This window comes from Amia ocellicauda, unplaced genomic scaffold (genome assembly GCF_036373705.1).
Source record: "Amia ocellicauda isolate fAmiCal2 unplaced genomic scaffold, fAmiCal2.hap1 HAP1_SCAFFOLD_33, whole genome shotgun sequence".
Taxonomy (NCBI): domain Eukaryota; kingdom Metazoa; phylum Chordata; class Actinopteri; order Amiiformes; family Amiidae; genus Amia; species Amia ocellicauda.
The window spans coordinates 449585-472810 of record NW_027102898.1 but is presented as its reverse complement, the minus strand read 5'-3'; the positions used below and the strand labels follow the sequence as shown (position 1 = coordinate 472810).

At 45.6% G+C, this 23226-nt stretch overlaps 13 non-coding genes and 47 pseudogenes across 13 annotated transcripts; all 60 read left to right on the top strand.

The window, feature by feature from the left end:
- The first annotated feature begins 159 nt into the window (after positions 1 to 159).
- Positions 160 to 278, top strand: LOC136731278 (uncharacterized; annotated as a pseudogene).
- A 223-nt stretch (positions 279 to 501) lies between these two features.
- On the top strand, positions 502 to 620 carry LOC136731662 (5S ribosomal RNA). Its single transcript, XR_010809652.1, has one exon. It is a non-coding gene; the product is annotated as a 5S ribosomal RNA (ribosomal RNA).
- A 219-nt stretch (positions 621 to 839) lies between these two features.
- Positions 840 to 968, top strand: LOC136731464 (uncharacterized; annotated as a pseudogene).
- A 209-nt stretch (positions 969 to 1177) lies between these two features.
- Positions 1178 to 1306, top strand: LOC136731456 (uncharacterized; annotated as a pseudogene).
- A 210-nt stretch (positions 1307 to 1516) lies between these two features.
- Positions 1517 to 1635, top strand: LOC136731406 (uncharacterized; annotated as a pseudogene).
- A 208-nt stretch (positions 1636 to 1843) lies between these two features.
- On the top strand, positions 1844 to 1962 carry LOC136731904 (uncharacterized; annotated as a pseudogene).
- Positions 1963 to 2160: 198 nt separating this feature from the next.
- On the top strand, positions 2161 to 2279 carry LOC136731978 (uncharacterized; annotated as a pseudogene).
- A 218-nt stretch (positions 2280 to 2497) lies between these two features.
- Positions 2498 to 2617, top strand: LOC136731384 (uncharacterized; annotated as a pseudogene).
- A 210-nt stretch (positions 2618 to 2827) lies between these two features.
- On the top strand, positions 2828 to 2946 carry LOC136731405 (uncharacterized; annotated as a pseudogene).
- Positions 2947 to 3155: 209 nt separating this feature from the next.
- Positions 3156 to 3274, top strand: LOC136731209 (5S ribosomal RNA). The gene has a single exon (XR_010809523.1). It is a non-coding gene; the product is annotated as a 5S ribosomal RNA (ribosomal RNA).
- A 215-nt stretch (positions 3275 to 3489) lies between these two features.
- LOC136731557 (uncharacterized) lies at positions 3490 to 3608 on the top strand (annotated as a pseudogene).
- Positions 3609 to 3829: 221 nt separating this feature from the next.
- LOC136731687 (5S ribosomal RNA) lies at positions 3830 to 3948 on the top strand. The gene has a single exon (XR_010809675.1). It is a non-coding gene; the product is annotated as a 5S ribosomal RNA (ribosomal RNA).
- A 220-nt stretch (positions 3949 to 4168) lies between these two features.
- On the top strand, positions 4169 to 4287 carry LOC136731269 (uncharacterized; annotated as a pseudogene).
- A 224-nt stretch (positions 4288 to 4511) lies between these two features.
- LOC136731589 (5S ribosomal RNA) lies at positions 4512 to 4630 on the top strand. Its single transcript, XR_010809582.1, has one exon. It is a non-coding gene; the product is annotated as a 5S ribosomal RNA (ribosomal RNA).
- A 210-nt stretch (positions 4631 to 4840) lies between these two features.
- LOC136731138 (uncharacterized) lies at positions 4841 to 4959 on the top strand (annotated as a pseudogene).
- Positions 4960 to 5178: 219 nt separating this feature from the next.
- Positions 5179 to 5297, top strand: LOC136731228 (uncharacterized; annotated as a pseudogene).
- A 224-nt stretch (positions 5298 to 5521) lies between these two features.
- On the top strand, positions 5522 to 5640 carry LOC136731617 (5S ribosomal RNA). Its single transcript, XR_010809609.1, has one exon. It is a non-coding gene; the product is annotated as a 5S ribosomal RNA (ribosomal RNA).
- A 210-nt stretch (positions 5641 to 5850) lies between these two features.
- LOC136731137 (uncharacterized) lies at positions 5851 to 5969 on the top strand (annotated as a pseudogene).
- A 219-nt stretch (positions 5970 to 6188) lies between these two features.
- LOC136731241 (uncharacterized) lies at positions 6189 to 6307 on the top strand (annotated as a pseudogene).
- A 555-nt stretch (positions 6308 to 6862) lies between these two features.
- On the top strand, positions 6863 to 6981 carry LOC136731377 (uncharacterized; annotated as a pseudogene).
- A 224-nt stretch (positions 6982 to 7205) lies between these two features.
- LOC136731587 (5S ribosomal RNA) lies at positions 7206 to 7324 on the top strand. Its single transcript, XR_010809580.1, has one exon. It is a non-coding gene; the product is annotated as a 5S ribosomal RNA (ribosomal RNA).
- Positions 7325 to 7534: 210 nt separating this feature from the next.
- LOC136731136 (uncharacterized) lies at positions 7535 to 7653 on the top strand (annotated as a pseudogene).
- A 219-nt stretch (positions 7654 to 7872) lies between these two features.
- Positions 7873 to 7991, top strand: LOC136731227 (uncharacterized; annotated as a pseudogene).
- A 224-nt stretch (positions 7992 to 8215) lies between these two features.
- LOC136731577 (5S ribosomal RNA) lies at positions 8216 to 8334 on the top strand. The gene has a single exon (XR_010809571.1). It is a non-coding gene; the product is annotated as a 5S ribosomal RNA (ribosomal RNA).
- A 210-nt stretch (positions 8335 to 8544) lies between these two features.
- Positions 8545 to 8663, top strand: LOC136731135 (uncharacterized; annotated as a pseudogene).
- Positions 8664 to 8882: 219 nt separating this feature from the next.
- Positions 8883 to 9001, top strand: LOC136731240 (uncharacterized; annotated as a pseudogene).
- Positions 9002 to 9216: 215 nt separating this feature from the next.
- On the top strand, positions 9217 to 9335 carry LOC136731556 (uncharacterized; annotated as a pseudogene).
- Positions 9336 to 9556: 221 nt separating this feature from the next.
- On the top strand, positions 9557 to 9675 carry LOC136731376 (uncharacterized; annotated as a pseudogene).
- Positions 9676 to 9889: 214 nt separating this feature from the next.
- On the top strand, positions 9890 to 10008 carry LOC136731517 (uncharacterized; annotated as a pseudogene).
- Positions 10009 to 10232: 224 nt separating this feature from the next.
- Positions 10233 to 10351, top strand: LOC136731892 (uncharacterized; annotated as a pseudogene).
- A 219-nt stretch (positions 10352 to 10570) lies between these two features.
- On the top strand, positions 10571 to 10689 carry LOC136731162 (uncharacterized; annotated as a pseudogene).
- A 215-nt stretch (positions 10690 to 10904) lies between these two features.
- LOC136731718 (5S ribosomal RNA) lies at positions 10905 to 11023 on the top strand. Its single transcript, XR_010809705.1, has one exon. It is a non-coding gene; the product is annotated as a 5S ribosomal RNA (ribosomal RNA).
- Positions 11024 to 11249: 226 nt separating this feature from the next.
- On the top strand, positions 11250 to 11368 carry LOC136731805 (uncharacterized; annotated as a pseudogene).
- A 226-nt stretch (positions 11369 to 11594) lies between these two features.
- LOC136731223 (uncharacterized) lies at positions 11595 to 11713 on the top strand (annotated as a pseudogene).
- A 222-nt stretch (positions 11714 to 11935) lies between these two features.
- LOC136731439 (uncharacterized) lies at positions 11936 to 12054 on the top strand (annotated as a pseudogene).
- Positions 12055 to 12270: 216 nt separating this feature from the next.
- Positions 12271 to 12389, top strand: LOC136731259 (uncharacterized; annotated as a pseudogene).
- A 223-nt stretch (positions 12390 to 12612) lies between these two features.
- Positions 12613 to 12731, top strand: LOC136731166 (uncharacterized; annotated as a pseudogene).
- Positions 12732 to 12948: 217 nt separating this feature from the next.
- Positions 12949 to 13067, top strand: LOC136731252 (uncharacterized; annotated as a pseudogene).
- Positions 13068 to 13288: 221 nt separating this feature from the next.
- Positions 13289 to 13407, top strand: LOC136731335 (uncharacterized; annotated as a pseudogene).
- Positions 13408 to 13632: 225 nt separating this feature from the next.
- On the top strand, positions 13633 to 13751 carry LOC136731360 (uncharacterized; annotated as a pseudogene).
- A 217-nt stretch (positions 13752 to 13968) lies between these two features.
- Positions 13969 to 14087, top strand: LOC136731773 (uncharacterized; annotated as a pseudogene).
- Positions 14088 to 14307: 220 nt separating this feature from the next.
- LOC136731701 (5S ribosomal RNA) lies at positions 14308 to 14426 on the top strand. Its single transcript, XR_010809689.1, has one exon. It is a non-coding gene; the product is annotated as a 5S ribosomal RNA (ribosomal RNA).
- A 217-nt stretch (positions 14427 to 14643) lies between these two features.
- On the top strand, positions 14644 to 14762 carry LOC136731769 (uncharacterized; annotated as a pseudogene).
- Positions 14763 to 14977: 215 nt separating this feature from the next.
- Positions 14978 to 15096, top strand: LOC136731700 (5S ribosomal RNA). Its single transcript, XR_010809688.1, has one exon. It is a non-coding gene; the product is annotated as a 5S ribosomal RNA (ribosomal RNA).
- Positions 15097 to 15313: 217 nt separating this feature from the next.
- LOC136731767 (uncharacterized) lies at positions 15314 to 15432 on the top strand (annotated as a pseudogene).
- Positions 15433 to 15647: 215 nt separating this feature from the next.
- Positions 15648 to 15766, top strand: LOC136731513 (5S ribosomal RNA). Its single transcript, XR_010809553.1, has one exon. It is a non-coding gene; the product is annotated as a 5S ribosomal RNA (ribosomal RNA).
- Positions 15767 to 15981: 215 nt separating this feature from the next.
- LOC136731509 (uncharacterized) lies at positions 15982 to 16100 on the top strand (annotated as a pseudogene).
- Positions 16101 to 16322: 222 nt separating this feature from the next.
- Positions 16323 to 16441, top strand: LOC136731879 (uncharacterized; annotated as a pseudogene).
- Positions 16442 to 16993: 552 nt separating this feature from the next.
- On the top strand, positions 16994 to 17112 carry LOC136731817 (uncharacterized; annotated as a pseudogene).
- Positions 17113 to 17322: 210 nt separating this feature from the next.
- On the top strand, positions 17323 to 17441 carry LOC136731352 (uncharacterized; annotated as a pseudogene).
- A 221-nt stretch (positions 17442 to 17662) lies between these two features.
- LOC136731605 (5S ribosomal RNA) lies at positions 17663 to 17781 on the top strand. Its single transcript, XR_010809598.1, has one exon. It is a non-coding gene; the product is annotated as a 5S ribosomal RNA (ribosomal RNA).
- Positions 17782 to 18000: 219 nt separating this feature from the next.
- LOC136731735 (uncharacterized) lies at positions 18001 to 18119 on the top strand (annotated as a pseudogene).
- A 218-nt stretch (positions 18120 to 18337) lies between these two features.
- LOC136731659 (5S ribosomal RNA) lies at positions 18338 to 18456 on the top strand. The gene has a single exon (XR_010809649.1). It is a non-coding gene; the product is annotated as a 5S ribosomal RNA (ribosomal RNA).
- Positions 18457 to 18671: 215 nt separating this feature from the next.
- Positions 18672 to 18790, top strand: LOC136731206 (uncharacterized; annotated as a pseudogene).
- A 221-nt stretch (positions 18791 to 19011) lies between these two features.
- Positions 19012 to 19130, top strand: LOC136731809 (uncharacterized; annotated as a pseudogene).
- Positions 19131 to 19345: 215 nt separating this feature from the next.
- Positions 19346 to 19464, top strand: LOC136732034 (uncharacterized; annotated as a pseudogene).
- Positions 19465 to 19680: 216 nt separating this feature from the next.
- On the top strand, positions 19681 to 19799 carry LOC136731822 (uncharacterized; annotated as a pseudogene).
- Positions 19800 to 20014: 215 nt separating this feature from the next.
- LOC136731312 (uncharacterized) lies at positions 20015 to 20133 on the top strand (annotated as a pseudogene).
- A 216-nt stretch (positions 20134 to 20349) lies between these two features.
- Positions 20350 to 20468, top strand: LOC136731832 (uncharacterized; annotated as a pseudogene).
- Positions 20469 to 20694: 226 nt separating this feature from the next.
- LOC136731133 (uncharacterized) lies at positions 20695 to 20813 on the top strand (annotated as a pseudogene).
- The last annotated feature ends 2413 nt before the right edge of the window (positions 20814 to 23226 follow it).

Here is a 23226-nt window from a genome sequence, read left to right as displayed (position 1 = left end):
CTGGAGGAGATTTAATTGAAGTATTGTACACGTACCCAGCTACTGTCAACACCCTTTGCTGCACTGATATTTTTCCATCCATTTTTTTTTTTTTTTTTTGCTGGAAGTTCCGTCAATACCCGCCAACCTTTAAGACACATCATGCAGCCAGGCCTTTCGGCTTGTGGCCACACCGTCCTGAATGCGCCCGATCTCGTCAGATCTCGGAAGCTAAACGGGGCAGGACCTGGTCAGTACATGAATGTGAGTCCTCCTGGAAATACCTGGTGCTGCTAGCTTTTTCGTCTCCTGGGTAACTTTATCGTAGCTCTTAATACTCTCTATCTTTCTGGAGGAGATATAAATGAAGTATTGTACACGTACCCAGCTACTGTCAACACCCTTTGCTGCACTGATATTTTTCCATCCATTTTTCTTTTTTTTTTTTTTTTTTTTTTTTTTGCTGGAAGTTCCTTCAATACCTGCCAACCTTTAAGAGACATCATGCAGCCAGGCCTTTTGACTTGTGGCCACACCGTCCTGAATGCGCCCGATCTCGTCAGATCTCGGAAGCTAAACGGGGCAGGGCCTGGTCAGTACTTGGATGGGAGACCTCCTAGAAATACCAGGTGCTGCAAGCTTTTTACGTCTCCTGGGTAACTTCATCGTAGCTCTTAATACTCTCTTTCTGTCTCCAGGAGATATAATTGAAGAATTGTACACGTACCCGGCTACTTTCAACACCCTTTCCTGCACTGATATTTTTCCCTCCATTTTTCTTTTTTTTTTTTTTTTTTTTTGCTGGAAATTCCGTCAATACCCGCCAGCCTTTAAGAGACATCATGCAGCCAGACATCTCGGCTTGCGGCCACACCGTCCTGAACGCGCCCGATCTTGCCCGATCTTGTCAGATCTCGGAAGCTAAACGGGGCAGGACCTGGTCAGTACTTAAATGTGAGACCTCCTGGAAATACCAGGTGCTGCCAGCTTTTTATGTCTCCTGGGGAACTTCATCGTAGCTCTTAATACTCTCTTTCTCTCTGGAGAAGATATAATTGAAGAATTGTACACGTACCCGGCTACTTTCAACACCCTTTGCTGCACTGGTATATATCCCTCTATTTTTCTTTTTTTTTTTGCTGGCAGTTCCGTCAATACCCGCCAGCCTTTAAGAGACATCATGCAGCCAGGCATCTCGGCTTGCGGCCACACCATCCTGAACGCGCCCGATCTTGCCCGATCTTGTCAGATCTCGGAAGCTAAACGGGGCAGGACCTGGTCAGTACTTAAATGTGAGACCTCCTGGAAATACCAGGTGCTGCCAGCTTTTTATGTCTCCTGGGGAACTTCATCGTAGCTCTTAATACTCTCTTTATGTCTGGAGAAGATATAATTGAAGAATTGTAAACGTACCCGGCTACTTTCAACACCCTTTGCTGCACTGGTATTTTTCCCTCTATTTTTCTTTTTTTTTTTTGCTGGCAGTTATGTCAATACTCGCCAGCCTTTAAGAGACATCATGCAGCCAGGCATCTCGGCTTGCGGCCACACCATCCTGAACGCGCCCGATCTCGTCAGATCTCGGAAGCTAAACGGGGCAGGACCTGGTCTGTACACGAATGTGAGTCCTCCTGGAAATACCTCGTGCTGCAAGCTTTTACGTCTCCTGGGTAACTTTATCGTAGCTCTTAATACTCTCTATCTGTCTGGAGGAGATTTAATTGAAGTATTGTACACGTACCCAGCTACTGTCAACACCCTTTGCTGCACTGATATTTTTCCATCCATTTTTTTTTTTTTTTTTTGCTGGAAGTTCCGTCAATACCCGCCAACCTTTAGAGACATCATGCAGCCAGGCCTTTCGGCTTGTGGCCACACCGTCCTGAATGCGCCTGATCTCGTCAGATCTCGGAAGCTAAACGGGGCAGGGCCTGATCAGTGCTTGGATGGGAGACCTCCTAGAAATACCAGGTGCTGCAAGCTTTTTACGTCTCCTGGGTAACTTCATCGTAGCTCTTAATACTCTCTTTCTGTCTCCAGGAGATATAATTGAAGAATTGTACACGTACCCGGCTACTTTCAACACCCTTTGCTGCACTGGTATTTTTCTTTTTTTTTTTTGCTGGCAGTTATGTCAATACCCGCCAGCCTTTAAGAGACATCATGCAGCCAGGCATCTCGGCTTGCGGCCACACCATCCTGAACGCGCCCGATCTCGTCAGATCTCGGAAGCTAAACGGGGCAGGACCTGGTCAGTACATGAATGTGAGACCTCCTGGAAATACCTGGTGCTGCAAGCTTTTACGTCTCCTGGGTAACTTTATCGTAGCTCTTAATACTCTCTATCTGTCTGGAGGAGATATAATTGAAGTATTGTACACGTACCCAACTACTGTCAACACCCTTTGCTGCACTGATATTTTTCCATCCATTTTTCTTTTTTCTTTTTTATTTTTTTGCTGGAAATTCCGTCAATACCCGCTAGCCTTTAAGAGACATCATGCAGCCAGACATCTCGGCTTGCCGGCCACACCGTCCTGAACGCGCCCGATCTTGTCAGATCTCGGAAGCTAAACGGGGCAGGACCTGGTCAGTACTTAAATGTGAGACCTCCTGGAAATACCAGGTGCTGCCAGCTTTTTACGTCTCCTGGGGAACTTCATCGTAGCTCTTAATACTCTCTTTATGTCTGGAGAAGATATAATTGAAGAATTGTAAACGTACCCGGCTACTTTCAACACCCTTTGCTGCACTGGTATTTTTCCCTCTATTTTTCTTTTTTTTTTTTGCTGGCAGTTATGTCAATACCCGCCAGCCTTTAAGAGACATCATGCAGCCAGGCATCTCGGCTTGCGGCCACACCATCCTGAACGCGCCCGATCTCGTCAGATCTCGGAAGCTAAACGGGGCAGGACCTGGTCTGTACACGAATGTGAGTCCTCCTGGAAATACCTCGTGCTGCAAGCTTTTACGTCTCCTGGGTAACTTTATCGTAGCTCTTAATACTCTCTATCTGTCTGGAGGAGATTTAATTGAAGTATTGTACACGTACCCAGCTACTGTCAACACCCTTTGCTGCACTGATATTTTTCCATCCATTTTTTTTTTTTTTTTTTGCTGGAAGTTCCGTCAATACCCGCCAACCTTTAAGAGACATCATGCAGCCAGGCCTTTCGGCTTGTGGCCACACCGTCCTGAATGCGCCCGATCTCGTCAGATCTCGGAAGCTAAACGGGGCAGGACCTGGTCAGTACTTGGATGGGAGACCTCCTGGAAATACCTGGTGCTGCAAGCTTTTACGTCTCCTGGGTAACTTTATCGTAGCTCTTAATACTCTCTATCTGTCTGGAGGAGATATAATTGAAGAATTGTACACGTACCCGGCTACCTTCAACACGCTTTGCTGCACTGATATTTTTCCCTCCATTTCTCTTTTTTCTTTTGTTTTTTGCTGGAAGTTCCATCAATACCCTCCAGCCTTTAAGAGACATCATGCAGCCAGGCCTCTTGGCTTGAGGCCACACCGTCCTGAAGACGCAAGATCTCGTCAGATCTCGGAAGAAAAACTGGGCAGGTCCTGGTCAGTAATTGGATGGGTGACCTCCTGGAAATACCAGGTGCTGAAAGCTTTTTACATCTCCTGGGTAACTTCAGCGTAGCTATTAATACTCTCATTCAGTCTGGAGGAGATATAATTGAAGAATTGTACATGTACCCGGCTACTTTCAACACCCTGTCCTGCACTGATATTTTTCCCTCCGTTTTTCTATTTATTTATTTTTTATTTTTTGCTGGAAGTTCCGTCAATACCCGCCAGCCTTTAAGAGACATCATGCAGCCCGGCCTCTTGGCTTGCGGCCACACCGTCCTGAACACGCCCGATCTCGTCAGATCTCGGAAGCTAAACGGGGCAGGGCCTCGTCAGTACTTGGATGGGAGACCTCCTGGAAATACCTGGTGCTGCAAGCTTTTTACGTCTCCTGGGAAACTTCATCGTAGCTCTTAATACTCTCTATCTGTCTGGAGGAGATATAATTGAAGTATTGTACACGTACCCGGCTACTTTCAACAGCCTTTGCTGCACTGATATTTTTCCCTCCATTTTGCATTTTTTTTTTTTTTTTTTTTTGCTGGAAGTTCCGTCAATACCCGCCAGCCTTTAAGAGACATCATGCAGCCAGGCATCTCGGCTTGCGGTCACACCATCCTGAACGCGCCCGATCTCGTTAGATCTCGGAAGCTAAACGGGGCAGGACCTGGTCAGTACATGAATGTGAGACCTCCTGGAAATACCTAGTGCTGCAAGCTTTTACGTCTCCTGGGTAACTTTATCGTAGCTCTTAATACTCTCTCTCTGTCTGGAGGAGATATAATTGAAGTATTGTACACGTATCCAGCTACTGTCAACACCCTTTGCTGCACTGATATTTTTCCATCCATTTTTCTTTTTTCTTTTTTTCTTTTTTTTTTTTTCTGGAAGTTCCGTCAATACCCGCCAACCTTTAAGAGACATCATGCAGCCAGGCCTCTCGGCTTGCGGCCACACCATCCTGAATGCGCCCGATCTCGTCAGATCTCGGAAGCAAAACGGGGCAGGGCCTGGTCAGTACTTGGATGGGAGACCTCCTAGAAATACCAGGTGCTGCAAGCTTTTTACGTCTCCTGGGTAACTTCATCGTAGCTCTTAATACTCTCTTTCTGTCTCCAGGAGATATAATTGAAGAATTGTACACGTACCCGGCTACTTTCAACACCCTTTGCTGCACTGGTATATTTCCCTCTATTTTTCTTTTTTTTTTTTGCTGGCAGTTCCGTCAATACCCGCCAGCCTTTAAGAGACATCATGCAGCCAGGCATCTCGGCTTGCGGCCACACCATCCTGAACGCGCCCGATCTCGTCAGATCTCGGAAGCTAAACGGGGCAGGACCTGGTCAGTACATGAATGTGAGACCTCCTGGAAATACCTGGTGCTGCTAGCTTTTACGTCTCCAGGGTAACTTCATCGTAGCTCTTAATACTCTCTTTCTGTCTCCAGGAGATATAATTGAAGAATTGTACACGTACCCGGCTACTTTCAACAGCCTTTGCTGCACTGATATTTTTCCCTCCATTTTCCATTTTTTTTTTTTTTTTTTTTTGCTGGAAGTTCCGATAATACCCGCCAGCCTTTAAGAGACATCATGCAGCCAGGCATCTCGGCTTGCGGTCACACCATCCTGAACGCGCCCGATCTCGTCAGATCTCGGAAGCTAAACGGGGCAGGACCTGGTCAGTACATGAATGTGAGACCTCCTGGAAATACCTAGTGCTGCAAGCTTTTACGTCTCCTGGGTAACTTTATTGTAGCTCTTAATACTCTCTCTCTGTCTGGAGGAGATATAATTGAAGTATTGTACACGTATCCAGCTACTGTCAACACCCTTTGCTGCACTGATATTTTTCCATCCATTTTTCTTTTTTCTTTTTTTCTTTTTTTTTTTTTCTGGAAGTTCCGTCAATACCCGCCAACCTTTAAGAGACATCATGCAGCCAGGCCTCTCGGCTTGCGGCCACACCTTCCTGAATGCGCCCGATCTCGTCAGATCTCGGAAGCAAAACGGGGCAGGGCCTGGTCAGTACTTGGATGGGAGACCTCCTAGAAATACCAGGTGCTGCAAGCTTTTTACGTCTCCTGGGTAACTTCATCGTAGCTCTTAATACTCTCTTTCTGTCTCCAGGAGATATAATTGAAGAATTGTACACGTACCCGGCTACTTTCAACACCCTTTGCTGCACTGGTATATTTCCCTCTATTTTTCTTTTTTTTTTTTGCTGGCAGTTCCGTCAATACCCGCCAGCCTTTAAGAGACATCATGCAGCCAGGCATCTCGGCTTGCGGCCACACCATCCTGAACGCGCCCGATCTCGTCAGATCTCGGAAGCTAAACGGGGCAGGACCTGGTCAGTACATGAATGTGAGACCTCCTGGAAATACCTGGTGCTGCTAGCTTTTACGTCTCCAGGGTAACTTCATCGTAGCTCTTAATACTCTCTTTCTGTCTCCAGGAGATATAATTGAAGAATTGTACACGTACCCGGCTACTTTCAACACCCTTTCCTGCACTGATATTTTTCCCTCCATTTTTCTATTTTTTTTTTTCTCTTTTTTGCTGGAAATTCCATCAATACCCGCCAGCCTTTAAGAGACATCATGCAGCCAGACATCTCGGCATGCGGCCTCACCGTCCTGAACGCGCCCGATCTCGTCAGATCTCGGAAGCTAAACGGGGCAGGATCTGGTCAGTACTTGAATGTGAGACCTCCTGGAAATACCTGGTGCTGCAAGCTTTTACGTCTCCTGGGTAACTTTATCGTAGCTCTTAATACTCTCTATCTGTCTGGAGGAGATATAATTGAAGAATTGTACACGTACCCGGCTACCTTCAACACGCTTTGCTGCACTGATATTTTTCCCTCCATTTTTCTTTTTTCTTTTGTTTTTTGCTGGAAGTTCCATCAATACCCTCCAGCCTTTAAGAGACATCATGCAGCCAGGCCTCTTGGCTTGAGGCCACACCGTCCTGAAGACGCAAGATCTCGTTAGATCTCGGAAGAAAAACTGGGCAGGTCCTGGTCAGTAATTGGATGGGTGACCTCCTGGAAATACCAGGTGCTGAAAGCTTTTTACATCTCCTGGGTAACTTCAGCGTAACTCTTAATACTCTCATTCAGTCTGGAGGAGATATAATTGAATAATTGTACATGTACCCGGCTACTTTCAACACCCTGTCCTGCACTGATATTTTTCCCTCCGTTTTTCTATTTATTTATTTTTAATTTTTTGCTGGAAGTTCCGTCAATACCCGCCAGCCTTTAAGAGACATCATGCAGCCAGACATCTCGGCTTGCGGCCTCACCGTCCTGAACGCGCCCGATCTCGTCAGATCTCGGAAGGTAAACTGGGCAGGACCTGGTCAGTACATGAATGTGAGACCTCCTGGAAATACCTGGTGCTGCTAGCTTTTACGTCTCCTGGGTAACTTTATCGTAGCTCTTAATACTCTCTCTCTGTCTGGAGGAGATATAATTGAAGTATTGTACACGTATCCAGCTACTGTCAACACCCTTTGCTGCACTGATATTTTTCCATCCATTTTTCTTTTTTCTTTTTTTCTTTTTTTTTTTTTCTGGAAGTTCCGTCAATACCCGCCAACCTTTAAGAGACATCATGCAGCCAGGCCTCTCGGCTTGCGGCCACACCATCCTGAATGCGCCCGATCTCGTCAGATCTCGGAAGCAAAACGGGGCAGGGCCTGGTCAGTACTTGGATGGGAGACCTCCTAGAAATACCAGGTGCTGCAAGCTTTTTACGTCTCCTGGGTAACTTCATCGTAGCTCTTAATACTCTCTTTCTGTCTCCAGGAGATATAATTGAAGAATTGTACACGTACCCGGCTACTTTCAACACCCTTTGCTGCACTGGTATATTTCCCTCTATTTTTCTTTTTTTTTTTTGCTGGCAGTTCCGTCAATACCCGCCAGCCTTTAAGAGACATCATGCAGCCAGGCATCTCGGCTTGCGGCCACACCATCCTGAACGCGCCCGATCTCGTCAGATCTCGGAAGCTAAACGGGGCAGGACCTGGTCAGTACATGAATGTGAGACCTCCTGGAAATACCTGGTGCTGCTAGCTTTTACGTCTCCAGGGTAACTTCATCGTAGCTCTTAATACTCTCTTTCTGTCTCCAGGAGATATAATTGAAGAATTGTACACGTACCCGGCTACTTTCAACAGCCTTTGCTGCACTGATATTTTTCCCTCCATTTTCCATTTTTTTTTTTTTTTTTTTTTGCTGGAAGTTCCGATAATACCCGCCAGCCTTTAAGAGACATCATGCAGCCAGGCATCTCGGCTTGCGGTCACACCATCCTGAACGCGCCCGATCTCGTCAGATCTCGGAAGCTAAACGGGGCAGGACCTGGTCAGTACATGAATGTGAGACCTCCTGGAAATACCTAGTGCTGCAAGCTTTTACGTCTCCTGGGTAACTTTATTGTAGCTCTTAATACTCTCTCTCTGTCTGGAGGAGATATAATTGAAGTATTGTACACGTATCCAGCTACTGTCAACACCCTTTGCTGCACTGATATTTTTCCATCCATTTTTCTTTTTTCTTTTTTTCTTTTTTTTTTTTTCTGGAAGTTCCGTCAATACCCGCCAACCTTTAAGAGACATCATGCAGCCAGGCCTCTCGGCTTGCGGCCACACCATCCTGAATGCGCCCGATCTCGTCAGATCTCGGAAGCAAAACGGGGCAGGGCCTGGTCAGTACTTGGATGGGAGACCTCCTAGAAATACCAGGTGCTGCAAGCTTTTTACGTCTCCTGGGTAACTTCATCGTAGCTCTTAATACTCTCTTTCTGTCTCCAGGAGATATAATTGAAGAATTGTACACGTACCCGGCTACTTTCAACACCCTTTGCTGCACTGGTATATTTCCCTCTATTTTTCTTTTTTTTTTTTGCTGGCAGTTCCGTCAATACCCGCCAGCCTTTAAGAGACATCATGCAGCCAGGCATCTCGGCTTGCGGCCACACCATCCTGAACGCGCCCGATCTCGTCAGATCTCGGAAGCTAAACGGGGCAGGACCTGGTCAGTACATGAATGTGAGACCTCCTGGAAATACCTGGTGCTGCTAGCTTTTACGTCTCCAGGGTAACTTCATCGTAGCTCTTAATACTCTCTTTCTGTCTCCAGGAGATATAATTGAAGAATTGTACACATACCCGGCTACTTTCAACACCCTTTCCTGCACTGATATTTTTCCCTCCATTTTTCTATTTTTTTTTTTTTCTTTTTTGCTGGAAATTCCATCAATACCCGCCAGCCTTTAAGAGACATCATGCAGCCAGACATCTCGGCATGCGGCCTCACCGTCCTGAACGCGCCCGATCTCGTCAGATCTCGGAAGCTAAACGGGGCAGGATCTGGTCAGTACTTGAATGTGAGACCTCCTGGAAATACCTGGTGCTGCAAGCTTTTACGTCTCCTGGGTAACTTTATCGTAGCTCTTAATACTCTCTATCTGTCTGGAGGAGATATAATTGAAGAATTGTACACGTACCCGGCTACCTTCAACACGCTTTGCTGCACTGATATTTTTCCCTCCATTTTTCTTTTTTCTTTTGTTTTTTGCTGGAAGTTCCATCAATACCCTCCAGCCTTTAAGAGACATCATGCAGCCAGGCCTCTTGGCTTGAGGCCACACCGTCCTGAAGACGCAAGATCTCGTCAGATCTCGGAAGAAAAACTGGGCAGGTCCTGGTCAGTAATTGGATGGGTGACCTCCTGGAAATACCAGGTGCTGAAAGCTTTTTACATCTCCTGGGTAACTTCAGCGTAACTCTTAATACTCTCATTCAGTCTGGAGGAGATATAATTGAAGAATTGTACATGTACCCGGCTACTTTCAACACCCTGTCCTGCACTGATATTTTTCCCTCCGTTTTTCTATTTATTTATTTTTAATTTTTTGCTGGAAGTTCCGTCAATACCCGCCAGCCTTTAAGAGACATCATGCAGCCAGACATCTCGGCTTGCGGCCTCACCGTCCTGAACGCGCCCGATCTCGTCAGATCTCGGAAGGTAAACTGGGCAGGACCTGGTCAGTACATGAATGTGAGACCTCCTGGAAATACCTGGTGCTGCTAGCTTTTACGTCTCCAGGGTAACTTCATCGTAGCTCTTAATACTCTCTTTCTGTCTCCAGGAGATATAATTGAAGAATTGTACACGTACCCGGCTACTTTCAAAACCCTTTGCTGCACTGATATTTCTCCCTCCATTTTTCTTTTTTCTTTTTTTTTTGCTGGAAGTTCCGTCAATACCCGCCAGCCTTAAAGAGACATCATGCAGCCGGGCCTCTCGGCTTTCGGCCACACCGTCCTGAATGCGCATGATATCGTCAGATCTCGGAAGCTAAACGGGGCAGGACCTGGTCAGTACTTGAATGTGAGACCTCCTGGAAATACCAGGTGCTGCAAGCTTTTACGTCTCCTGGGTAACTTTATCGTAGCTCTTAGTACTCTCTCTCTGTCTGGAGGAGATATAATTGAAGTATTGTACACGTATCCAGCTACTGTCAACACCCTTTGCTGCACTGATATTTTTCCATCCATTTTTCTTTTTTCTTTTTTTATTTATTTTTTTTTCTGGAAGTTCCGTCAATACCCGCCAACCTTTAAGAGACATCATGCAGCCAGGCATTTCGGCTTGCGGCCACACCATCCTGAACTCGCCCGATCTCGTCAGATCTTGGAAGCTAAACGAGGCAGGGCCTGGTCAGTACTTGGATGGGAGACCTCCTAGAAATACCAGGTGCTGCAAGCCTTTTACGTCTCCTGGGTAACTTCATCGTAGCTCTTAATACTCTCCTTCTGTCTCCAGGAGATATAATTGAAGAATTGTACACGTACCCGGCTACTTTCAACACCCTTTCCTGCACTGATATTTTTCCCTCCATTTTTCTATTTTTTTTTTTTTTTTTTTGCTGGAAATTCCGTCAATATCCGCCAGTCTTTTAGAGACATCATGCAGCCAGGACTGTCGGCTTGTAGCCACACCGTACAGAATGCGCCCGATCTCGTCAGATCTCTGAAACTAAACCGGGCAGGGCCTGGTCAGTACTTGGATGGGAGACCTCCTGGAAATACCTGGTGCTGCAAGCTTTTTACGTCTCCTGGGTAACTTCATCGTAGCTCTTAATACTCTCTATCTGTCTGGAGGTGTTATAATTGAGGAATTGTACACGTACCCTGCTACTTTCAACAGCCTTTGCTGCACTGATATTTTTCCCTCCATTTTTCTTTTTTTTTTTTTTTTTGCTAGAAGTTCCGTCAATACCCTCGTGCCTTTAAGATACATCATGCAGCCAGGCTTCTCGGCTTGCGGCCACAGCGTCCTGAACGCGCCCGATCTCGTCAGATCTCGGAAGCTAAACGGGGCAGGTCCTGGTCAGTACTTGGATGGGTGACCTCCTGGAAATACCAGGTGCTGCAAGCTTTTTACGTCTCCTGGGTAACTTCATCGTAGCTCTTAATACTCTCTTTAAATCTGGAGGAGATATAATTGAAGAATTGTACACGTACCCGGCTACTTTCAGCACCCTTTGCTGCACTGATATTTTTCCCTCCGTTTTTCTGTTTTTTTTAATTTTTTTTTTTTTTTTGCTAGAAGTTCCGTCAATACCCTCGTGCCTTTAAGATACATCATGCAGCCAGGCTTCTCGGCTTGTGGCCACAGCGTCCTGAACGCGCCCGATCTCGTCAGATCTCGGAAGCTAAACGGGGCAGGTCCTGGTCAGTACTTGGATGGGTGACCTCCTGGAAATACCAGGTGCTGCAAGCTTTTTACGTCTCCTGGGTAACTTCATCGTAGCTCTTAATACTCTCTTTAAATCTGGAGGAGATATAATTGAAGAATTGTACACGTACCCGGCTACTTTCAGCACCCTTTGCTGCACTGATATTTTTCCCTCCGTTTTTCTGTTTTTTTTAATTTTTTTTTTTTTTTTGCTAGAAGTTCCGTCAATACCCTCGTGCCTTTAAGATACATCATGCAGCCGGGCTTCTTGGCTTGCGGCCACAGCGTCCTGAACGCGCCCGATCTCGTCAGATCTCGGAAGCTAATCGGGGCAGGGCCTGGTCATTACTTGAATGTGAGACCTCCTGGAAATACCTGGTGCTGCAAGCTTTTTACGTCTCCTGGGTAACTTTATCGTAGCTCTTAATACTCTCTTTCTGACTGGAGGAGATATAATTGAATTGTTGTACACGTACCCGGCTACTTTCAACACCCTTTGCTGCACTGATATTTTTCCCTCCATTTTTATATTTTTTCTTTTTTTCTTTTTTAGCTGGAAATTCAGTCAATACCCGCCAGCCTTTAGGGGACATCATGCAGCCAGACCGCTTGGCTTTCGGCCACACCATCCTGAACGCGCCTGATCTTGTCAGATCTCGGAAGCTAAACGGGACAGGACCTGGTTAGTGCTTGAATGAGTGACCTCCTGGAAATGCCAGGTGCTGCTAGCTTTTTACGTCTACTGGGTAACTTCATCGTAGCTCTTAATACTCTCTTTCTGTCTGGAGGAGATATAATTGAAGAAAATTACACGTACCTGGCTACTTTCAACACCCTTTGCTGCATTGATATTTTTCCCTCGATTTTTCTTTTTTCTTTTTTTTTTTGCTGGAAGTTCCGTCATAACCCGCCAGCCTTTAAGAGACATCATGCAGCCTGGCCTCTTGGCTTGAGGCCACACCGTCCTGAAGACGCCCAATCTCGTCAGATCTCAGACGATAAACGGGGCAGGGCCTGGTCAGTACTTGGATGGGTGACCTCCTGGAAATACCAGGTGCTGCAAGCTTTTTACGTCTCCTGGGTAACTTCATCGTAGCTCTTAATACTCTCTATCTGTCTGGAGGTGTTATAATTGAAGAATTGTACACGTACCCGGCTACTTTCAACACCCTTTGCTGCACTGATATTTTTCCCTCCATTTTTATATTTTTTAATTTTTTTTTTTTTTTGCTAGAAGTTCCGTCAATACCCGCCAGCCTTTAAGAGACTTCATGCAGGCAGACTTTTTGGCTTGCGGCCACACCATCCTGAACGCGCCCGATCTCATCAGGTCTCGGAAGCTAAAGGGTACAGGGCCTGGTTACGACTTGGATGGGTGACCTCCTGGAAATACCAGGTGCTGCAAGCTTTTTACGTCTCCTGGGTAACTTCATCGTAGCTCTTAATACTCTCTATCTGTCTGGAGGTGTTATAATTGAGGAATTGTACACGTACCCAGCTACTATCAACAGCCTTTGCTGCACTGATATTTTTCCCTCCATTTTTCTTTTTTTTTTTTTTTTTTTGCTGGAAGTTCCGTCATTACCCTCCAGCCTTTAAGAGACATCATGCAGCCAGGCCGCTTGGCTTGCGGCCACACCGTCCTGAACGCGCCCGTTCTTGTTAGATCTTGGAAGCAAAACGTGGCAGGGCCTGGTCAGTATTTGGATGGGTGACCTCCTGGAAAAACCAGGTACTGCAAGCTTTTTATGTCTCCTGGGTAACTTCATCGTAGCTCTTAATACTCTCTTTCTTTCTGAAGGAGATATGATTGAAGTAATGAACACGTACCCGGCTACTTTCAACACCCTTTACTGCACTGATATTTTTCCCTCCGTTTTTCTTTTTTCTTTTTTTTTTTTTTTTTTTGGATGTTCCGTCAATACCCGCCAGCCTTTAAGAGACATCATGCAGCCAGACATCTCGGATTGCGGCCACACCGTCCTGAACGTGCCCGATCTCGTCATATCTCGGAAGCTAAACGGGGCAGGACCTGGTCAGTACTTGAATGTGAGACCTCCTGGAAATACCTGGTGCTGCAAGCTTTTACGTCTCCTGGGTAACTTTATTGTAGCTCTTAATACTCTCTATCTGTCTGGAGGAGATATAATTGAAGTATTGTACACGTACCCAGCTACTGTCAACACCCTTTGCTGCACTGATATTTTTCCATCCATTTTTCTTTTTTCTTTTTTTTTTTTTTTTTTTTTGCTGGAAGTTCCGTCAATACCCGCCAACCTTTAAGAGACATCATGCAGCCAGGCCTCTCGGCTTGTGGCCACACAGTCCTGAATGCGCCCGATCTCGTCAGATCACGGAAGCTAAACGGGGCAGGGCCTGGTCAGTACTTGGATTGGAGACCTCCAAGAAATACCAGGTGCTGCAAGCTTTTTACGTCTCCTGGGTAACTTCATCGTAGCTCTTAATACTCTCTATCTGTCTGGAGGTGTTATAATTGAGGAATTGCACACGTACCCAGCTACATTCAACAGCCTTTGCTGCACTGATATTTTTACCTCCATTTTTCTTTTTTTATGTTTTTCTTTGCTGGAAGTTCTGTCAATACCCGCCAGCCTTTAAGAGACATCATGCAGCCAGGCATCTTGGCTTGCGGCCACACCGTCCTGAACGCGCCCGATCTCGTCAGATCTTGGAAGCTAAACGGGGCAGGGCCTGGTCACTACTTGGATGGGTGACCTACTGGAAATACCAGGTGCTGCAAGCTTTTTCGTCTCCTGGGTAACTTCATCGTAGCTCTTAGTACTCTCTTTCTGTCTGGAGGAGATATATTTGAAGTATTGTACACGTACCCGGCTACTTTCAACACCCTTTGCTGCACTGATCTTTTTCCCTCCATTTTTCTAATTATTTATTAATTTTTTTTTGCTGGAAGTTCCGTCAATACCCTCCAGCCTTTAAGAGACATCATGCAGCCAGACCTCTTGGCTTGCAGCCACACCGTCCTGAACGCGCCCGATCTCGTCAGATCTCGGAAACTAAACGGGGCAGGGCCTGGTCAGTACTTGGATGGAAGACCTCCTGGAAATACCAGGTGCTGCAAGCTTTTTACGTCTCCTGGGTAACTTCATCGTAGCTCTTAATACTCTCTTTCAGTCTGGAGGAGATATTATTGAAGAATTGTACACGTACCCGGCTACTTTCAACACACTTTGCTGCACTGATATTTTTCCCTCAATTTTTCTTTTATCTTTTTTTTTTTTGCTGGAAGTTCCGTCAATACCCGCCAGACTTTAAGAGACATCATGCAGCCAGGCATCTTGGCTTGCGGCCACACCGTCCTGAACGTGCCCGATCTTGTCAGATCTCGGAAGCTAAACAGGGCAGGGCCTGGTCAGTACTTGGATGGGTAATCTCCTGGAAATACCAGGTGCTGCAAGCTTTTTCGTCTCCTGGGTAACTTCATCGTAGCTCTTAATACTCTCTTTCTGTCTGGAGGAGATATAATTGAAGTATTGTACACGTACCCGGCTACTTTCAACACCCTTTGCTGCACTGATATTTTTCCCTTCATTTTTCTTTTTTCTTTTGTTCTTTGCTGGAAATTCCGTCAATACCCTCCAGCCTTTAAGAGACATCATGCAGCCAGACCTCTTGGCTTGCAGCCACACCGTCCTGAACGCGCCCGATCTCGTCAGATCTCGGAAACTAAACGGGGCAGGGCCTGGTCAGTACTTGGATGGAAGACCTCCTGGAAATACCAGGTGCTGCAAGCTTTTTACGTCTCCTGGGTAACTTCATCGTAGCTCTTAATACTCTCTTTCAGTCTGGAGGAGATATTATTGAAGAATTGTACACGTACCCGGCTACTTTCAACACACATTGCTGCACTGATATTTTTCCCTCAATTTTTCTTTTATCTTTTTTTTTTTTGCTGGAAGTTCCGTCAATACCCGCCAGACTTTAAGAGACATCATGCAGCCAGGCATCTTGGCTTGCGGCCACACCGTCCTGAACGTGCCCGATCTTGTCAGATCTCGGAAGCTAAACAGGGCAGGGCCTGGTCAGTACTTGGATGGGTAATCTCCTGGAAATACCAGGTGCTGCAAGCTTTTTCGTCTCCTGGGTAACTTCATCGTAGCTCTTAATACTCTCTTTCTGTCTGGAGGAGATATAATTGAAGTATTGTACACGTACCCGGCTACTTTCAACACCCTTTGCTGCACTGATATTTTTCCCTTCATTTTTCTTTTTTCTTTTGTTCTTTGCTGGAAGTTCCGTCAATACCCTCCAGCCTTTAAGAGACATCATGCAGCCAGACCTCTTGGCTTGCAGCCACACCGTCCTGAACGCGCCCGATCTCATCAGATCTCAAAAGCTAAACGGGACAGGGCCTGGTCAGTACTTGGATGGGTGACCTCCTGGAAATACCAGGTGCTGCAAGCTTTTTACGTCTCCTGGGTAACTTCATCGTAGCTCTTAATACTCTCTTTCTGTCTGGAGGAGATAAATTTGAAGAATTGTACAAGTACCCGAATACTTTCAACTCCCTTTGCTGCACTGATATTTTTCCCTCCATTTTTCTTTTACTTTTTTATTTTTTCTGGAAGTTCGTCAATACCCGCCAGCCTTTAAGAGACATCATGCAGCCAGGCCTCTTGGCTTGCGGCCACACCGTCCTGAACGCGCCCGATCTTGTCAGATCTTAGAAGCAAAACGTGGCAGGGCCTGGTCATTATTTGGATGGGTGACATCCAGGAAATACCAGGTGCTGCAAGCTTCTTACGTCTCCTGGGTAACTTCATCGTAGCTCTTAATACTCTCTATCTTTCTGGAGGAGATATAAATGAAGTATTGTACACGTACCCAGCTACTGTCAACACCCTTTGCTGCACTGATATTTTTCCATCCATTTTTCTTTTTTTTTTTTTTTTTTTTTTTTGCTGGAAGTTTCATCAATACCCGCCAACCTTTAAGAGACATCATGCTGCCAGGCCTCTCGGCTTGTGGCCACACTGTCCTGAATGCGCCCGATTTCGTCAGATCTCGGTAGCTAAACGGGGCAGGGCCTGGTCAGTACTTGGATGGGAGACCTCCTAGAAATACCAGGTGCTGCAAGCTTTTAACGTTTCCTGGGTAACTTCATCGTAGCTCTTAATACTCTCTTTCTGTCTGGAGGAGATATAATTGAAGTATTGTACACGTACCTGGCTACTTTCAACACCCTTTGCTGCACTGATATTTTTCCGTCTATTTTTCTTTTTTTTTTTTTTTGGGGTCTTGAAGTTCCGTCAATACCCACCAGCCCTTAAGAGACATCATGCAGCCAGGCCTCTTGGTTTGCGGCCACACCGTCCTGAACGCGCCCGATCTCGTCATATCTCAGTTTCTAAATGGGGCAGGGCCTGGTCAGTACTTGGATGGGTGAACTACTGGAAATACCAGGTGCTGCAAGCTTTTTACGTCTCCTGGGTAACTTCATCGTAGCTCTTAATACTCTCTTTCAGTCTGGAGGATAAATAATTGAAGAATTGTACACGTACCCGGCTACTTTCAACACCCTTTGCTGCACTGATATTTTTCCCTCCATTTTTCATTTTTCTTTTTTTTTCTGCTGGAAGTTCCGTCAATACCCGCCAGCCTTTAAGAGACATCATGCAGCCAGGCCTCTTGGCTTGCTGCCACACCGTCCTTAACGCGCCCGATCTCGTCAGATCTCGGAAACTAAACGGGGCAGGGCCTGGTCAGTACTTGGATGGGAGACCTCCTGGAAATACCAGGTGCTGCAAGCTTTTTTGTCTCCTGGGTAACTTCATCGTAGCTCTTAATACTCTCTTTCTGTCTGGAGGAGATATAATTGAAGTATTGTACACGAACCCGGCTACTTTCAACACCCTTTGCTGCACTGATATTTTTCCCTCCGTTTTTCTTTTTTTTTTTTTGATGGAAGTTCCGTCAATACCCGCCAGCCTTTAAGAGACATCATGCAGCCAGGACTCTTGGTTTGCGGCCACACCGTCCTGAACGCGCCTGATCTCGTCATATCTCAGATTCTAAACGGGGCAGGGCCTGGTCAGTACTTGGATGGGTGAACTCCTGGAAATACCAGGTGCTGCAAGCTTTTTACGTCTCCTGGGTAACTTCATCGTAGCTCTTAATACTCTCTTTCAGTCTGGAGGATATATAATTGGAGAATTGTACACGTACCCGGCTACATTCAACACCCTTTGCTGCACTGATATTTTTCCCTCCATTTTTCTATTTTTTTTTTTTTTTTTTTATGCTGGAAATTCCGTCAATACCCGCCAGCCTTTAAGAGACATCATGCAGCCAGGCCTCTTGGTTTGCGGCCACACCGTCCTGAACGCGCCCAATCTCATCAGATCTCGGAAGCTAAACGGGACAGGGTCTGGTCAGTATTTGGGTGGGTGACCTCCTGGAAATACCAGGTGCTGCAAGCTTTTTACGTCTCCTGGGTAACTTCATCGTAGCTCTTAATACTCTCTTTCAGTCTGGAGGAGATATAATTGAAGTATTGCACACGTACCCGGCTACTTTCAACACCCTTTGCTGCACTGATATTTTTCCATCCATTTTTCTTTTTCTTTTTTTTTTTTTCTGCTGGAAGTTCCGTCAATACCCGCCAACCTTTAAGAGACATCATGCAGCCAGGCGTCTCGGCTTGTGGCTTCACCGTCCTGAATGCGCCCGATCTCGTCAGATCTCGGAAGCTAAACGGGGCAGGGCCTGGTCAGTACTTAAATGGGAGACCTCCTGGAAATACCAGGTGCTGCAAGCTTTTTACTTCTCCTGGGTAACTTTATCGTAGCTCTTAATACTCTCTTTCTGTCTGGAGGAGATATAATTGAGGTATTGTACACGTACCCGGCAACTTTCAACACCCATTGCTGCACTGATATTTTTGCCTCCATTTTTCTTTTTCTTTTTTTTTTTTCTGCTGGAAGTTCCGTCAATACCCACCAACCTTTAAGAGATATCATGCAGCCAGGCGTCTCGGCTTGTGGCCACACCGTCCTGAATGCGTCCGATCTCGTCAGATCTCGGAAGCTAAATGGGGCAGGGCCTGGTCAGTACTTGGATGGGTGACCTCCTGGAAATACCAGGTGCTGCAAGCTTTTTACTTCTCCTGGGTAACTTTATCGTAGCTCTTAATACTCTCTTTCTGTCTGGGGGAGATATAATTGAAGTATTGTACACGTACCCGGCAACTTTCAACACCCTTTGCTGCACTGATATTTTTGCCTCCGTTTTTCTTTTTTTTTTTTTTTTTGCTAGAAGTTCCGTCAATACCCGCCAGCCTTAAAGAGACATCATGCAGCCAGGCCTCTTGGCTTGCGGCCACACCGTCCTAAACGCCCCCAATCTCGTCAGATCTCGGAAGCTAAACGGGGCAGGGCCTGGTCAGTACTTGGATTGTTGACCTCCTGGAAATACCAGGTGCTGCAAGCTTTTTACGTCTCCTGGGTAACTTCATCGTAGCTCTTAATACTCTCTTTCAGTCTGGAGGAGATATAATTGAAGAATTGTACACGTACCCGGCTACTTTCAACACCCTTTCCTGCACTGATATTTTTCCCTCCATTTTTCTATTTTTTTTTTTTTTTTTTTATGCTGGAAATTCCGTCAATACCCGCCAGCCTTTAAGAGACATCATTCAGCCAGGCGTCTCGGCTTGTGGCCACACCGTCCTGAACGCGCCCGATCTCGTCAGATCTCGGAAACTAAACGGGGCAGGACCTGGTCAGTACTTGGATGGGAGACCTCCTGGAAGTACCAGGTGCTGCAAGCTTTTTACGTCACCTGGGGAACTTCGTTGTAGCTTTTAATACTCTCTTTCTGTCTGGAGGAGATTTAATTGAAGAATTGTACACGTACCCGGCTACTTTCAACACCCTTTACTGCACAGATATTTTTCCCTCCATTTTTCTTTTTTCGTTTTTTTTTGCTGGAAGTTCCGTCAATACCCTCCAGCCTTTAAGAGACATCATGCAACCAGGCCTCTTGGCATGCGGACACATTGTCCCGAATGCGCCCGATCTCATCAGATCTCGGAAGCTAAACGGGGCAGGGCCTGGTCAGTACTTGAGTGTGAGAACTCGTGGAAATACCTGGTGCTGCAAGCTTTTTACGTCTCCTGGGTAACTTCATCGTAGCTCTTAATACTCTCTTTCTGTCTGGAGGAGATATAATTGAAGAATTGTACACGTACCCGGCAACTTTCAAACACCCTTTGCTGCACTGATATTTTTCCCTCCATTTTTCTTTTTTCTTTTTTTTTTGCTGGAAGGTCCGTCAATACCCGCCAGCCTTTAAGAGACATCAGGCAGCCAGGCTTCTCGGTTTGCGGCCACACCGTCCTGAACGCGCCCGATCTCGTCAGATCTCGGAAGCTAAACGGGACAGGGCCTGGTTAGTGCTTGAATGGGTGACCTCCTGGAAATACCAGCTGCTGCAAGCTTTTTACGTCTACTGGGTAACTTCATCGTAGCTCTTAATACTCTCTTTCTGTCTGGAGGAGATATAATTGAAGAATTGTACACGTACCCGGCTACTTTCAACACCCTTTGCTGCACTGATATTTTTCCCTCCATTTTTCTTTTTTCTTTTTTTTTTGCTGGAAGTTCCGTCAATACCCTCCAGCCTTTAAGAGACATCATGCAGCCAGGCCTCTTGGTTTGCGGCCACACCGTCCTGAACGCGCCCGATCTCGTCATATCTCAGATTCTAAACAGGGCAGGGCCTGGTCAGTACTTGGATGGGTGACCTCCTGGAAATACCAGGTGCTGCGAGCTTTTTACTTCTCCTGGGTAACTTCATCGTAGCTCTTAATACTCTCTTACAGTCTGGAGGAGATATAATTGAAGAATTGTACACGTACCCGGCTAATTTCAACACCCATTGCTGCACTAATATTTTTCCCTCCATTTTTCTTTTTTCTTTTTTTTTTTGCTGGAAGTTCCGTCAATACCCTCCAGCCTTTAAGACACATCATGCAGCCTGGCGTCTCGGCTTGCGGCCACACCGTCCTGAACGCGCCCGATCTCGTCAGATCTCGGAAGCTAAACGGGGCAGGACCTGGTCAGTACTTGAATGTGAGACCTCCTGGAAATACCTGGTGCTGCAAGCTTTTACGTCTCCTAGGTAACTTTATCGTAGCTCTTAATACTCTCTATCTGTCTGGAGGAGATATAATTGAAGTATTGTACACGTACCCAGCTACTGTCAACACCCTTTGCTGCACTGATATTTTTCCATCCATTTTTCTTTTTTTTCTTTTTTTTTTTTTTTTTTCTGCTGGAATTTCCGTCAATACCCTCCAGCCTTTTAGAGACATCATGCAGCCAGGCCTCTTGGCTTGTGGCCACACCGTCCTGAACTTGCCCGATCTCGTCAGACCTTGGAAACTAAACGGGCCAGGGCCTGGTTAGTACTTGGATGGGTGACCTCCAGGAAATACCAGGTGATGCAAGCTTTTTACGTCTCCTGGGTAACTTCATCGTAGCTCTTAATACTCTTTATCTGTCTGGTGGAGATATAATTGAAGTATTGTACACTTTGTCTTAGGGACAGTCTGGCTAGCAGTGACTGAGTGGTTGACAGACGACAAGCAACGGAATGTACGTGCTCTGTGATGTCATAGCAGTCAGCTGAGAGAGGCTCGTGATGTCATCGCTGAGCTGTCTGTCTGTCTGTCTGTCTCTCTCTCTCTCTTTCTCTCTCTCTCTCTCTCTCTCTTCCTCTCAATTCAATTCATTTGTATTGTCAAAGCAATTGGACATACATACATACATATATATATATATATATACATACATACATACATCCATACATGCTAGAAAGTCATTACTATGTTATCTTAAAGGCTAACTAAGCAGAACATATATCATTATAGAACAGAGTTCATAGGTCAACACATGGTTTTAGGGAACAGGCACGTAGGTCATACCGTTTGACATTGTCTCCAAGGTTCTCATCGTAAATAACAAACAGAAATCAAACTATCTTCTGGGCTGACCTTCTAGCTTGACCGTATCTTTCTTAAGTATACAAGAGAGAAAAACAGGTGTAAGAAAATAATTTCTAATTTTCCTTCTACACATATATACATACATACATACATATGTAGCGTTATGTTGGGTGTATTTGGATAAGAGCATTTGGGCTCTGAGCTGAAGCACTGTTCTAAAGAAGACCTCTCCCCCCCCAAAGTTATCAGATTTCCTTAGCTCATCAGCTTGGAACTGGTTTGCATCAAAGTGACAGTTTTGGGGAGGATGGCACCGAGAAGAGGCCAAATAGTTTGGAATTCTGCTATGAGATGTCTGGAGAAAGGGGCCTGTAGGTGATAAAAACTCTTTGAAGTGGATGAGAGCCGAAATCCCGACATAGAGCTACGAACCCAGGCCAACCGGCATTTCCAAAAGATGGCATGGATTGACATCAGTCATAAATAAAGCCTCCCTCCAATAGGACACTGGGGGCTGAAACCGAAATCCAATCTCAAGAACTCAGGGACCAATCACCTACTGATCTGACAGACTATAAGGAACAGCGGACAGTCTTTCTCTCTCTCTCTCTCTCACCTGAACCAGAAACTCGCTGCCACAGCTCAACCTGTAGCTCTGTTGCCAGAACCGGAATCAGAAACCAACCAAGTCTTTGCCGGCAACAGAAGAGTTAAACTGGGAGAAGGAGATTGAGCGAAGAATTATTTTAAAGGACTTTATTAAATAAATAACTTTACAGACCCACCTGATCAGTGGAGTTTTACAGCTGGACAATTGACTAAGTCGACTGAATACGAAAGTGTCAGTCACTTAAATAGCTATTTGAGTCTTAAGAAACTTGACCCTTGGAACAAACAGGGCCCTGCTTTCCTCAAAGACTTCGTCTTCAAGTAACTACGGTGGAACCCTGCTTACAAAGAAGATTTTGTGCACAACCTTGGAGCCTTCAAACCAATGGAAAATCTGTTTGGAAAAGACTCTACATTCGCGAAACCCCAACTTCCAGGTGCATCGACTGAGTGGAAGTTCTTGGACAAAGCCGAACCGGACTGCCTTTGTTCCAAACCACACGGACCTCGTGCCGTGTGCTGTTATCTGAGCCCGAAGCCAGAGAGGCCTCTTTGCGACGAAGTTCACATAAGTTTAACAGTTTGGAGTTTGTGATTCATGACATTTGAGAAATCAATTAGAAATGTTAATCTGTGATTCATAACTCTAGAATGTGTAATATCATTTAGTTTTCTTAAATATAAATGTGTGTTGCATTCAACTGTTTTGTTGATAATTTTAGAAATAAAATCTGTCAACGCCGAGAAATATCTTCTCATTCCTGTTTAACTGTTTAGTCTGAAATTGACACAAGTTAATAGACATTAGATTATTGGTGGCCCTGCCTATCCTTAATCATTGAATAATAATCAGTTAAGGGAAATTGTGGTAACAAATAGGATCTTTCTCGGCACCTAAACGTAAATGAGACTGATATATATATAACGAGAAGTTACCTGACATAAATACTAACCTGCGTAGTTATTGAATGTCTGACTAACAATACTAATGAGAGACTCACCTTCGTCTTACTAACCGGTATTGTAGTCAATGTGTTTATAACCTTTTTTGTTTAACGATTTGTTAAACGGAATGTACGTGCTCTGTGCTGTCATAGCAGTAAGCTGAGAGAGGCTCGTCATGTCATCGCTGAGCTGGCTGGCTGGCTGGCTGGCTCTCTGTGTGTGTGTGTGTGTGTGTGTGTGTGTGTGTGTGTGTGTGTCTCTCTGTCTGTCTGTCTGTCTGTCTCTCTCTCTCTCTCTTACTCTCTCTCTCTCCCTCTCAATTCAATTCATTTGTATTGTCAAAGCAATTGGACATGCATACATA